The sequence below is a fragment of the Trachypithecus francoisi genome, unplaced genomic scaffold (genome assembly GCF_009764315.1).
Source record: "Trachypithecus francoisi isolate TF-2019V2 unplaced genomic scaffold, Tfra_2.0 Lachesis_group10, whole genome shotgun sequence".
NCBI lineage: Eukaryota > Metazoa > Chordata > Mammalia > Primates > Cercopithecidae > Trachypithecus > Trachypithecus francoisi.
In genome coordinates this window covers 14,031,784-14,045,204 of record NW_022681455.1, presented here as the reverse complement: position 1 = coordinate 14,045,204, position 13,421 = coordinate 14,031,784, and the positions used below count along the sequence as shown (strand labels likewise).

The 13,421-nt window shown below is 36.4% G+C and overlaps 1 protein-coding gene and 1 pseudogene across 1 annotated transcript in view; both read right to left on the bottom strand.

Moving 5' to 3' along the window:
* RNF182 (ring finger protein 182) overlaps positions 1-13,421 on the bottom strand; it is a 53,640-nt gene that overhangs the window by 26,799 nt on the left and 13,420 nt on the right. The window lies entirely within an intron of this gene.
* LOC117086751 lies at positions 2,590-3,518 on the bottom strand (annotated as a pseudogene).

The window sequence follows — 13,421 nt, the reverse complement described above, 5'->3', positions numbered from 1 at the left end:
TCTGGACTGGGACCCCCTTTTCAGTAACATATTTTGTGATGAGCCATGAAGGGATGATACTGAAGAGACCCCCACTTAACCAAAGTAAAATTGTCTGCACAGCACCAACTGGCCGACTTTGGATAAGTGGTAGGATACACTTCATCCCAGGTAAAGGACAAAGTTGGGTTAAAGGCCCAGCTCAGACGGGTTAGCATCCCTCCTGAGACATAAGGGGTTAGAGAGTCCTCTCAGTAAGGCCTCTTTTGGTCAAAAATGGATTTGACACTATAGGATGTTGACCGCTTTTCTCTTTGGATTAATCTGCCTTGAACTCTTTGCTGACGGCTGTGGGTGACAGGATTAGGCACGTACAGGATTGTCGGACACTGCGGAGCTTTCTCTCCCACAAAGGGGGAAATGTGAGAGCTGATGGGGCTGCTGGAGAAGATCTCTTCACAACTGACAAGCAGCTGCCTAGACTTTTGATTCAGTGTTGCTGCACTGGGTGGGTCTTTCCCTGGCCTCCCTGAGCTCCTCGCCTCCCTGCCCCACCACAGGCAATGAATGCTTTTTGCCCTTCCCTTTCCTCTCTCTCTTTCTCTCCTTTCTTTACTATCTTTTCTGTCATGCAGGGCAACTGTCCGCTTTTCTATCTTGCCCAGAGACCACATGTTGAAACTCCTGGTTAGAGGTCATTCCACCCCACTTGAAGTGGATCAAAGACGACAGGGGTTGACAGGGGCCAACAGGGGAAAGTTTGAGCCTTGCCAGGTTGATGCTGGGTGCTGACTGGGGTGACTGGTATCTATGTTTGTCATGTGTATTTGGTCCAGACAAAATGGAAAACGTTCATTTGTTTCCCCCACACAGCCTGTTGGGTGGAAGCTCGCAAAACTGAGAGGCTTTACCTATGTGTCCATGAAATGGAAAAAGATGATTTTCTTTTGTAACGTGGCTTGGACCCCACAGCTATGGGGCAACAAGCAAGACTATCAAAGCCACTCAGAGAAAGGTAACTCAGAAACCTATCACGCTGGCAAAAAGGTAAGAATTTCCTACCAGTCAGGCTTCTGGTCTCTCTGTGAAAACGGGTTAAATGAATGGTCAAAATCACTTGCATTTTGAGAGCTTTTAGCCTTGGTGTCTAATAACCAGGTAGGACATACACTTTTAGGGATAGCTAATGGCAGCTATGAGGGAGGAATACTCTGCACTTGGCACACTGGGATCAGAGAAGCATGTTCTTGACCACCTGGAAAGTATGGAAATGTCCCCAGCCCTACTGAAAGATAAGACTCCCATAGGGGAGGGGCTCATTCTCTCTTTTGGGGATCAAGGATCCAGTATAAAAATGGGACTTTTAATTTTGGAGGATCTGTTTTGACTTCCATTGTGCCTGCTTATTAGGCCCTAGAAATTGCATGCTTTTTAGCCCTGTTCTTTGAAGGGCTTCAGCCTGAAGCCAGTAATCCAATTAAGAAACTTAAAACTGGCAAATAAAAAAATATTATAACTATTAGATCTTCTTCCATCTGTGTATTTATATGTGTTATGTGTGTGATGTTTACATATGAAAGAGCTCTGGTTAACTGACTTAAAGAAAAATAAGTGGCTGGGTACAGTGGCTCACACCTGTAATCTCAGCACTTTGGAAGGCTGAGTTGGGCAGATCACCTGAGGCCAGGTGTTCAAGACCAGCTTGGTCAACATGGTGAAATTCCATCTTTACTAAAAATACAAAAGTTAGCCAGGTGTGGTGCCGCACGCCTATAGTCCCAGCTACTCAGGAGGCTGAGGCAGGAGAAACACTTGAACTCAAGAGCCGGAAATTGCAGTGAGCTGAGATTACACCACTGCACTCCAGCCTGGGCAACAGAACAAGACTCTATCTCAAAAAAAATAAAGGGGGGTACAGGTGTGGTGGCTCATGCCTGTAATCTCAGCACTCTGGGAAGCCAAGGCAGGTGGATCACCTGAGGTCAGGAGTTCAAGACCAGCCTGACCAACATGGTGAAACCCCATCTCTACTAAAAATACAAAAATTAGCCACGTGTGGTGGTGTGTGCCTATAATCCCAGGTGCTTGGGAGGTTGAGGCACGAGAATTGTTTGAACCTGGGAGGTGGAGGTTGCGGTGAGCCAAGACTGCGCCATCACACTCCAGTATGGGAGACAGAGCAGAACTCTGTCAACAACAACAACAACAACAACAAAAACAAAGAAAAGAAAAGAGAGCTGAATAATTATTTTAAGTTAGATAGAATAAAGCTAAAAATTTGACCAAATGGTAGAAGGTTTGTAAAAAATTCATCTTGTAAAAGAAATTCTGTGTGTGAACAAAGTGACTAAAATTAAAAGGATATTGTTTAGTTTTTCCATAAATTGAATATTGGAAAAACGCACAACAGGGTTTGCTTAGAGTACTGACTTAGTCTTCAGCAAAAAATTGTTTAAGTTTTAAAACTTTTATAAGTTTAACATTGGCACTGTATGTTTACCTATTCGTTGGTACAATTTACATGAAGTTTTACATTTACCCATTTTTGCGAAGATATTATGTACACAAATATACATATTCAATAGCTGAGAAACAAGTGAAACTTCTGATCTATACTTTCAGGTTTGTTTGATCATAATACTTTGATAAGGATCATCATCATACCGGTTTTTCGTCTCTTCCAGAAAGAAGTCATCATTTTATCTAAGAGTTTACTCTGGGTTTTACTGTAGAATACAGATTCCCTCAATCGCTTTTTTTCTTGCAAGTGTTTTTTTCCATAATTTTTTCTTTTTTTTTTTTTTGAGACAGAGTCTCGCTCTGTCGCCCGGGCTGGAGTGCAGTGGCCGGTTCTCAGCTCACTGCAAGCTCCGCCTCCCGGGTTTATGCCATTCTCCTGCCTCAGCCTCCGAGTAGCTGGGACCACAGGCGCCCGCCACCTCGCCCGGCTAGTTTTTTGTACTTTTTAGTAGAGACGGGGTTTCACCGTGTTAGCCAGGATGGTCTCGATCTTCTGACCTATAACCAGCCTTTGTCTTCAACCAAAGGCCAGAATGAAGTCGAAGAAACCTACAGATGACAGCTTTCACAGTCTTTCTCTTGCCTTTTTGTGTACAGGCGAATGTTAGAGATCTGACTGGCAGCTTCAGGACACTTGGAAGCAAAGGGGCCACTCTATTAAAGATCACTGCAGGATGCCCACAAGTCAGGTTTCTGACAGATGTGGTAAGTCTGGGAGTGGAGGAAACAACTGGTGTCTGAATATGACTAAAACGTCCAGTAGACAATGCAGAAATAAGAGAGGCATTCTTGACACAATTTTGGTAGGCTGAAGATGCCAAAACATTCAGGGGCTATAAGGTTCCTGAAGCTGCTCTCACTACACTGGCAAAGACAAAGGCAGCCATCTTGCCATCAACAAAAAATTTAAAGGATTATAAAAGGTTTATGAGAATCTTACTTTATGGTCAAACTGATTTGGAGTGAGTAGATTTGGTCCATATGATTTTATTAAAAATTGGATTTGACATTAATAGTATATTAACACAAAAGCGAAATTTGGCTTTCTCTTTTGAACAAGATTTTCATGTAATATTAAAATATAAAATATTTTTGTTTGCCTTTTGAATAAAGAAAAAAAAGAAAGGAAAGAAAAGAGACATTATTTGGAAAGCTAACTCTTCCCTCTATCAATGGGTAAAAGTTTTTGCCTTTTCTAAATCTTTAAGTTACCATTTTGGCTAAAGAAATCGGTGACCTGAGATTCTATTTTATAACATAACGTGTTTTACACCTTTGCTATTTAACAAACTTTCCAAAATCAAATTATAAATTAAGTCTTTCCTGACTTGATAATCCTTTTAGATATGAGGTCCCCTGAAGTTAAATAATGGCATATTTGACTTATTTGACATACTAAAATCACATAGGAAGTATTGTCAAATACAAAATGGCATCAGACGTTCTTTGGGTTATTTATATGTGTCATTGGTATGTGTTCCAAAATTATGCAAAACTACAATAATTCTTGCATAACTTAGTATATGTTATCATTAATAGTTATAATTGTTATCTTAAATTATTGTGTGTCACAAGGGTAGCCAAATTTCCTTGTCAACTGTGTCTCTGACTACAGCTGCCCTAAGACTTTTTGTCATCCACAAGCAATTGTCTTGTTTCGATTCTCTTCAAAAGGCAGTTTATAATCAGCTATAGGACTCTGACAAGTACTCTTATAAAGCAGGATTTTGACAGCTTTGAAATGTATGCCATTAAAATAGAAGAAAACTTCCAAGACTCTTGGAAAACTAATGTATTCATAAATATTGAGAAAAACAGGAATTGCATAGACAACTAATAAAAGACCAAAATAATCTATTTATGACTTTTTGCCTTTCTGTTTTAAGAGTCAAGAAAACTTTTATTTTGAGCTATTTACAGCTTTTAACAATTGAGTATAGTATACTACTGTAAACAAAATTTACAGCACGTTTCGTTCTCTCTACCCGATTTCTCCCAAATTTGGAAACTATTTGTGAGTATTTTTAACTTACAGTGATATAGCTATTTACGTAAGTCCAGTAAGACTTTTTCCTTTGTGACAAGACACAATTGGAGACACTAGTTATTTTACCAAGGCTTTGACTGGAATGACTGACATGCTTTCAAATGTAAACAGACTGCTTTAAGGAATCAAAATTCATTTATAGAGCCAATTAAAGCCCCTAAGAAAATTGACCTCATATCTTGAGCCTTGTACAGAGCTCCTGACCTGTGGTAAGTAAAGAATGTCACTTTCTGACAGGCCCTGGAGCCCCAAATATCTTGGGACCTCCAGAGGAGAGAAACTTACCCAACTCGTATTTGCAGGCACATATAAATCCATGACTGGTCTCAAGGCTTTAAAAAGTCTAATCTAAGATTACATTATAGAACACAGTTCCATCAAAGTCAAAAGACGCTATATGGCAAATTATTATTCTTGCTTCACTTTATACAAACAACCAGGCCACATACAATAAGACTAAAATTTATTTTGCAAACCAATCAGTCCTACCATGGTTTGTTTTAATAAAAACAGGGACTGGAGATAGAAAAATTACATTTCACAAACTATGGTACACCTGTTATTAGACTCTGGTCTCGTCCATTGACTTTGAGTTTTTTCTGCAATTTAGACTGACCCTGCTTATTCCTGTGAACCAACCAGTGATCTCTGGTTGCTGCTCAAAAGAAACAAGCAGCATGAGTAACGTAAAAATCTGAATTAATATTCTAATTCTGGACACATAATGAAATCAGCTAGCAACCCCATATCACCTTGGTTCCCACAATTCCCCAGTTCATAGAGAGCTGTCTTATTTCGTTTGAGACAATTTTACTGATTTTGCTTTGCAGTTCTAGAATATATTGCTGTGGTACTCTTTGTCTATAATTTAGAAGAAGCTTACTCCATGTTTTCTTAAATACTTATTAATCTTCCAGGTATCATCTTTCATCAGGACTCAGAGTTTTGAATGACCTTCACCATACTAACACTTTCTGACTAAACTCCTCCCAACTCTAAATACAAGAGACCCTAAATATTGTTAGGCAGGAACATCATAGCCCCTGTTCAGCCTGAAGACGCTACAGAAGATAAATTTCTATCCCTCTGCAACCTTTAGGATTAAGGCTCCCCTTATAAATGGGAGGCGGGAAATGTGCCAGAGGCATTCAAACCAGAGTGACTCCATCTTGAATTAGGGCTGGGTAAAATGAGGCTGAGACCTATTGTGCTGCATTCCCAGGAGGCTAGACTTTTTAGTTATAGGATATTTACAGTTAAGGGAAGAAGTTAGTAATGTTTACTGAATAGACCCAGGACTTAACAAACCCAGGAAATAATAGACCCAGGAAATGTCCTGATGCCCCAATATCTTATGAACAAAAGCATTCTTAGTTTAAGAATAAGTTTTGCAGTCAGGCACGGTGGCTCATGCCTGTAATCCTAACACTTTGGGAGATCAAGGCGGGTGGATCACCTGAGGTCAGGAGTTTGAGACTAGCCTGGTCAACATGGTGAAACTCCGTTTCTACTAAAAATATAAAAATTAGCCAGGTGTAATAATGCACATGCCTGTAGTCCCAGCTGCTCAGGAGGCTGAGGCAGGAAAATTGCTTCAACCTAGGAGGCAGAGGTTGCAGTGAGCTAAGATCATGCCATTGCACTCTAGCCTGGGCAACAGAGTGGGACTCCATCTCAAAAATAATAATAATAATAATATTTTGCTTTAAAGATAATATAGATTCTTTCCAAAGTAGTTACACAAAGATTAACAATACTTTGTCACAAACCCTTGTAGTAAAGTACATCTCCCCATGACTTTTTCCTTTGTTATATAGAAATAAGCACTGTACCTAAGGCAGACGTGTTTCTCCTCTTGCTTTTGAGAATGCCCTAGTCTCTCTATGGAATAGCCACCCTTTAATTCCTTTACGTTCTTAAAGTACTTGTTTTCACTTTATTCTGTGGACTCACCTCGAATTCGTTCTTGCACAAGATCCAAGAACCCTCTCTTGAGGTCTGGTTTGGGACCCCTTTCTGGTAATAGATCCACTGGTGTAATCAGAATGAATGGGATGCCAAAAAGGCAGAGGAAAACTGTCAAGATGAAATTAAGCCACTGCAGTAATGGACTGTAACAAGGGAATAAACATTTTACCGTTTAACACTAAAAACAGCATAAACTAATAGGTATTAACATAAGTAAGGGAAAAGATCTATGTCAATCTTTGAAATTGTTAAAACATTGTAGTGACAAAAAATTTTTAAGGTTCGTTTGTTTATCCACGTTCGTTGTTTTGTTGTTGTTGTCATGTTGCTGTTACTATATTTTTGCCTGACCTATAGCATCACGCTAAACACTTTAGACAGAAGCGTTTAAAACAGAAAGCTCTGCAAAATCACCTGATTGGGCTCTGAGGGGCACTGCTGAGGTACCATCATCTCCCCATAAGGGCAATTCCAACGTTTAAGGTTATTTGCTAAAGGAATGCACTGGCAACGAAGTGGCAGTTTCACATTTGATACATACATTTTGTGATGACAACATCTGAGGGTAAATCCCCAAAGTGGGCCACAATAATTTTTGGCTAAATCAAGCCCAGCTCTAATGCATAGACTGAGATCTTGAGTAAATCACTTGGGTAAATCACTTAAACTTTCTGGGTCATGGCTTTTTTATCTGAGAAATTAAGATTCTGGGCTTGATGGCTAAAGACCTTCCAGTTTCAACATTATAGGTTGATCATTATATATATCATATATAATTAAGAGCAACCTTTCCACATGTATTGGGGTGTTAGCAGGAATTCAAGTGACAACGGAGGGCATTTCCACCCTAAGAAAGCAAAGCTCTAGTAACACTCTTATGTTCTCACTCCTCAATGTTTATTAAGCCCGGCTAAGTGTTCTTCTTAGGATCAGCCACTTAGTAAGCAGCTTAGCAATCTTACTTAGTAATTCACAGGGGGGGACAGGCATGTATGCAAAATATAGGAGTTCCAAGGCAGTAAGATAAGTACCAATGATACAGAGTCCTACCAGCACCTCAGTATTCACTTACCCAGTAGCATACATGACTTACTGCTAAAAAAAAAAAAAAAGTCTTATTTTTATAGCTCCATCAAAAAAACATAGACTTCAGCCAGGCACAGTGGCTCAGGCCTCTAATCCTATCACTTTGGAAGGCTGAGGCAAGAGGATCACTTGAGCCCAGCAGTTCAAGAACAACTTGGACAACATGGTGAGACCCTATTTCTACAAAAAGAAAAAAAAAAAAAAAAAACAAGCAGGAACCACCTCTATGCACATGGTAATAACACCTTACATTGTATAGCATTTTAGCATTTTATTTTTACCAAGGGTTTAGATATATATGTTATTAAATATAATTTTTATTTGGATGAGTAAAAGTATATATTAATAGTACTTTATAATTTAGAAACTACTTTCACCATTTAGATAAGGTAGCCATTAGTATTCCCTGAATGTAATTAAATAATTATAGCTCTATCAGGGCTGTTTGTATCTACTAATCTACCAAATAAGAATTTCAGAAAAGACAAAGAATAAGGTAAGATTTTCTTCTCTGGTTGCAGAACTCTGTGAATTTAACTAACATCATTGAATGCTACACCTACAATGGCTGAATTTTATGGTGTATAAGTTATACTGCCATAAAGCCCTAACAAAATAAAATAAAAATAAGAACAGAACAGAAGATGAGAACATTAGTGAATTGAAACATATGTCATTAGAAAATTTCCAAACTAAAGAGGAAAAAATACAATGGAAAATAGGAAAAAGAGTTTAGGAGTCAAATAGAACAGGGTGAAAGATCTAAAGGATATAAAATTGTACTTCTAGGAGGGGAGGAAAGTGATCAGACCAGAAGAAATACTATTTGATGAGAAAGCTGCTAAGAATATTCTAAAACTGGCCAGGGGTGGTGGCTCACACCTGTAATCCCAGCACTCTGGTAGGCTGAGGCAGGTGGATTGGTTGAGGTCAGGAGTTTGAGATCAGCCTGGCCAAAATGGTAAAATCTTATCTCTACTGAAAATAAAAAAAATCAGCCAGGTGTGGTAGCACGTGTAGTCAGTCCCAGCTACTCAGAAGGCTGAGGCAGGAGGATCACCTGAGCCCAGGAGGCAGAGGTTGCGGTGAGCTGAGATCACACCACTTCACTCCAGCCTGGGCCACAGAGCAAGATTTTGTCTCAAAAAAAAATTTTGTAATTAAAGAATATTCTAAAACTGATTCAAGAACCTCTATGATCCTCAAGCAAGATAAATAGTAAAGAAAAAGTGCCTCAGCACATCATAATAGAACTCCTCAATACCAAAGACAAAGAAAAAAATTTTAACACACAGAGGAAAAAGGCACATCACCTCTAAAGGACCAAAGTGAGACTGACAGCCGATTTCTCAACAAAAATAATGGAAAACAGAGGACAATGAAATTACATCTTTAAAGTGCTGAAAGAAACTGTCAATCTAGAATTCCACATGCAGCAAAAATATGCTTCAAAAATTAAGACAAAATACTTTCAAACAGGTAAAAATAGAAATACTAAAGGGAGTTCTTCCAGCAAAAAGAAAATAATCCCAAAGGGAAACACAGACTTACATGAAGGAATGAAAATAAATGATACATATAGATAAATACTGTATAAAACAGCAATAATAATGTATCAGGTTATTTTATTCATGTGTGGAATTAAAACGATACAACCATTCCAAAAAGAGCAAGGGGTTTATAGAGTCAAAGTATTCTAATAACACTACATCATCACGGAAGGATTAAAATACTAATCTAAAGTATATTCATAAGTGAAAAATAGATGCTATAATCTCCAGGATAACAGCCAAAAGAGTAAAACACAATGTATAACTATCAAGAAAAGAGAGAAGAAAACTGAATTAAAATTGCTTTATTAATTTTTTTAAAAGCAAGAAAGAAGAAAAGAACAAAGAACAGATAGGACAGTTAGAAAACAACGAGTACAATGGGAAGTTTAAACCCAATTATATTATCAAGTACTTTACATGTAAATGAACTATTAGCTGCTCCAAAGATTGTCAGGTGAGATAAGTAAACAAAAGCCAGCTATATGTGGCTTATAAAACAAACAACTAAAAATAGAGTAAGGAAATTTAAAGTATATAAAAAGATATACCATGGAAACACTAACCAACTAACAAAGGAGAGTTGGTATATACTACTATAAGACCTGTAAACAGTAAGTCAAGAACCATTATGAGAGGTACAGAGAGGAAAGGGGTACAATACACCAAGGAATTAAAACAATTATAGGTTTGTATGTATTTAATAACATACCCTCAAAATATATATTTAAAAACTGACAGAATGAAAAGTAGGAAAATTCATCACCACAGTAAGAGATTTTGCTTATCCATTCCAATAACTGACAGAATAAGCAGACTGAAAAACTGTAGATAGAAACTTTGATCAACACAATTAATGAATTTGACCCAATCTATGTGCACCAAATTCTGCAACTACAACTACAGAATATATTGTGTAGTCTATTCAAGTGCATGTCTATCACTCAGCAAAAATGATCATATCCAGGCCATAAGAATAGTCTCAAAAATATCAAAAGACTACAATGTTAATAGCATATTCTTTGACAATAGCTGGATTAAGCTAGAAATCAACAAGATTTTTAGAATATCCTAAACCATTGGAAATTAAGCAATAAATGTCTAATAACTTGTGGTCAAAGAAAAAAACACATGGCTATTTTTAAATATTTTGAGCAGAAAAAATGTGACAGAATTTAAGAGGATACTATTAAAGCCATGCTTAAGGAAAATGCAGAGCTTTGAATGCATATGTTAGAAAAGCTGAAAATCAATAATCTAAGTATCATTTTCACAAAGTTAGAAAAAACAGAAAACCCAAAGCCAAAAATATTAGGAAAGTACTAATTATGAACAGAAATTAATAAATTAGAAAATAAGCATACAATAGCAAAAAAAAAAGTCAAAATAAGTTCACTTATAAAATAATAAATTTGATAAACCCCAGGCAAGGGGGGAAGAAAGGCACAGATTGTAAATATCAAGAATGCAAAGGGAGGCACTATTCAGATACTTACACCAATCTCTCTCCTAAACAGACAAATTCTTAACAAAATATCACCAAACTGAGTCCAACAAAACACTAAAATAATAGCACATCAGTTGGATTTTTGATAGAAACGCAAAACTGTTCTAACATTTTTTAAAATGTGATTACCATATTGACAAAATAAAGGAGAAACAAATCATATGATCATCTCAATAAATGCAGAAAATAATTTGCTAAAACTCAAAACATGTTCATGATTAAAATAACCATTAATTAGAAATGAGAATTTTCTTAATCGATAAAAAGGTTTCAACACTTCTAAGCAAGAGCCATATTTTAAATATTGAATGCTTTCCCCCTGAAGTTGGGAATAAGACAAAAGTACACGCTATCACCATTTCTATTCAAAATTATAATTGAGGTCCTAGATAGAGCAATGAGGCAATAAAAAATAAATAAAAGTGAAAGAGATAAGAATAAAATTTTTTATTTTTTTATTTCATTTTTTATTAAATTAATTATATTTAATTAATATTAATTATAATATTAAATATAATATAATATTAATTATATTAAATATTTTTTAATTTTTATTTCACAATAAAAAAAGTGAAAGAGATAAGAATCAGACAAGAAAGAAACAAAGCTCTTTATCCATCACACACAGTGATTACGCACATAGAAAATCCAAATCATTCTACAAATAAGTTATTAAGATTAAGAAGTGAATACAGCAAAATCCCTGGAATCAAGGTCAAGATACAAAAATGTATTTATATACATAAGAAACAAAAAATTACAAGGTGAAATTTTAAAAGATAGCATTTGCAATAACAATAAAAAGAACAAATCTAATGAAAGAAGTACAAGAATACTACAGAGAGAACTTCCAAACATTACTTAGAGAAATTAAAGACAACAAATGGAGCGCTATATTGTGTTCATTGATTAGAAGACTCAATATTATAAAAATGTCAACTCTCCCAAATTGATCTACAGAGTCAATGCAATTCTGATAAAAATCTATCAGGTTGTTTGTGGAAACTGACAGGATGATCCTAAAATCTGTATGTAAATGCCAAACACTAAAAATGGGCTAAAAGAAAATCAAGACAAAAAAACAAAACTGAAGAACTTATACTACCTGGTATCAGGATTACATCAATGTAAGATGCTTTTTTGTTTTTGTTTTTGTTTTTTTGAGATGGAGTCTCGCTCTTGTCGCCCAGGCTGGAGTGCAGTGATGCAATCTTGGCTCACTATAACCTCTGCCTTCTGGGTTCAAGCAATTCACATGCCTCAGCCACCCAAGTAGCTGGGATTACAGGTGTGAACCACCACGCCTGGCTAATTTTTGTATTTTTAGTAGAAATGGGGTTTCGCCATGTTGGCCAGGCTGGTCTCAAACTCCTGACCTCAAGTGATCCACCCACCTTGGCCTCCCAAAGTGCTGGGATTATGTAAGACACTTTGTTAGACAAATATATCATAAGGACAAAATACAGAATCCAGACAGAGATTCATAAGCATATGATTACCTATTTTTATGAAAAGGATGCCACTGCAATTTAATGGAGGAGGGATAATCTTTTCAATAAATAATGCTGGGTCAACAAGATATTTACATAGATAAAAATCATTTTGATCCTTACCTCACACCATACACAAAAATCAATTCAAAGGAGTTATAAATCTAAATGTGAAAAGTAAAACAATAAAACTTCTTGGTAGCATAGGAGAATATCTTCATGATCTTGGAGCAGGCAAAAAATTCTTAAAGAAGACACAAACAGCACTAACATTAAAAGAAGATATATAAGTGAGTTCATTAAAATTAAACACTTCTGATTGAAAAATTGTAAGAGTTAAAAGCAAGCTATAGTGTGGAAGAATTCCACAACAAATATATCGCACAAAGGACTTCTATCTAGAAAATATAAAGAACTCCATAAAAATCAGTAAGAAAAAGATAATCTTTTTTAATGGACAAAAATATTTGAACTGGCATTTCATCGAAGAGGCTATCCAAATGGCTAATAAAATATGAAAAAATGCTCAACATCACTTATTAGGAAAGTACAAATAAAAACTACAATGAGATATCATTTTTCATCTGCCAGTATGACTGGCAATACAACTATGAGCAAGAATGAGAAACAACTAGAACTTTCATACACTGATGTTGAGAATGTCACTGATATAACGACCTGGAGAACTGTGTGGCAAATGCTTGATAGCAATATCACAGCTAAATCATACATATAACCCATGACCTTCCTACTTCTACAGAGATGCACAACAGAAATGCTCATATACACATGTATAAGAATGTTTATAGCAGCACTATTTGTAATAGCTGAAAACGGGAACATCCCAAATGTCTATGAACAGTACAATTTTAAAAAGTGTGCTACAGGCAACAATGAAATACTACACCAAAATGAGAGAGACAAAAAACAAACTATTACTACATCCAGCAGCAAGGATGAATATCCCAAACAGTTGGTGAAAGCTATCAAACACACACACATAAAGTACACACTGCCTGATTCCATTTGTATAAAGTTCTAAAATGGGCAAAACTAATCAACAGTGTTAGAATTCAGACTATGGGTCGCCTTTGGGGGCAGGTAATAACTGAAAAAAAGGCAAAGGAAGGATTTGAGGGTGATAGTAATCTTCTATTTTTTGATGTGAGTAGTAGTTACACAGGGGACTCACCTGAAAATGCATGAAAGCTGTATATCCTTATGATTCGTGCACTTTCCTATATGTATGTTAACCTTCAATAACAAGTGTATCT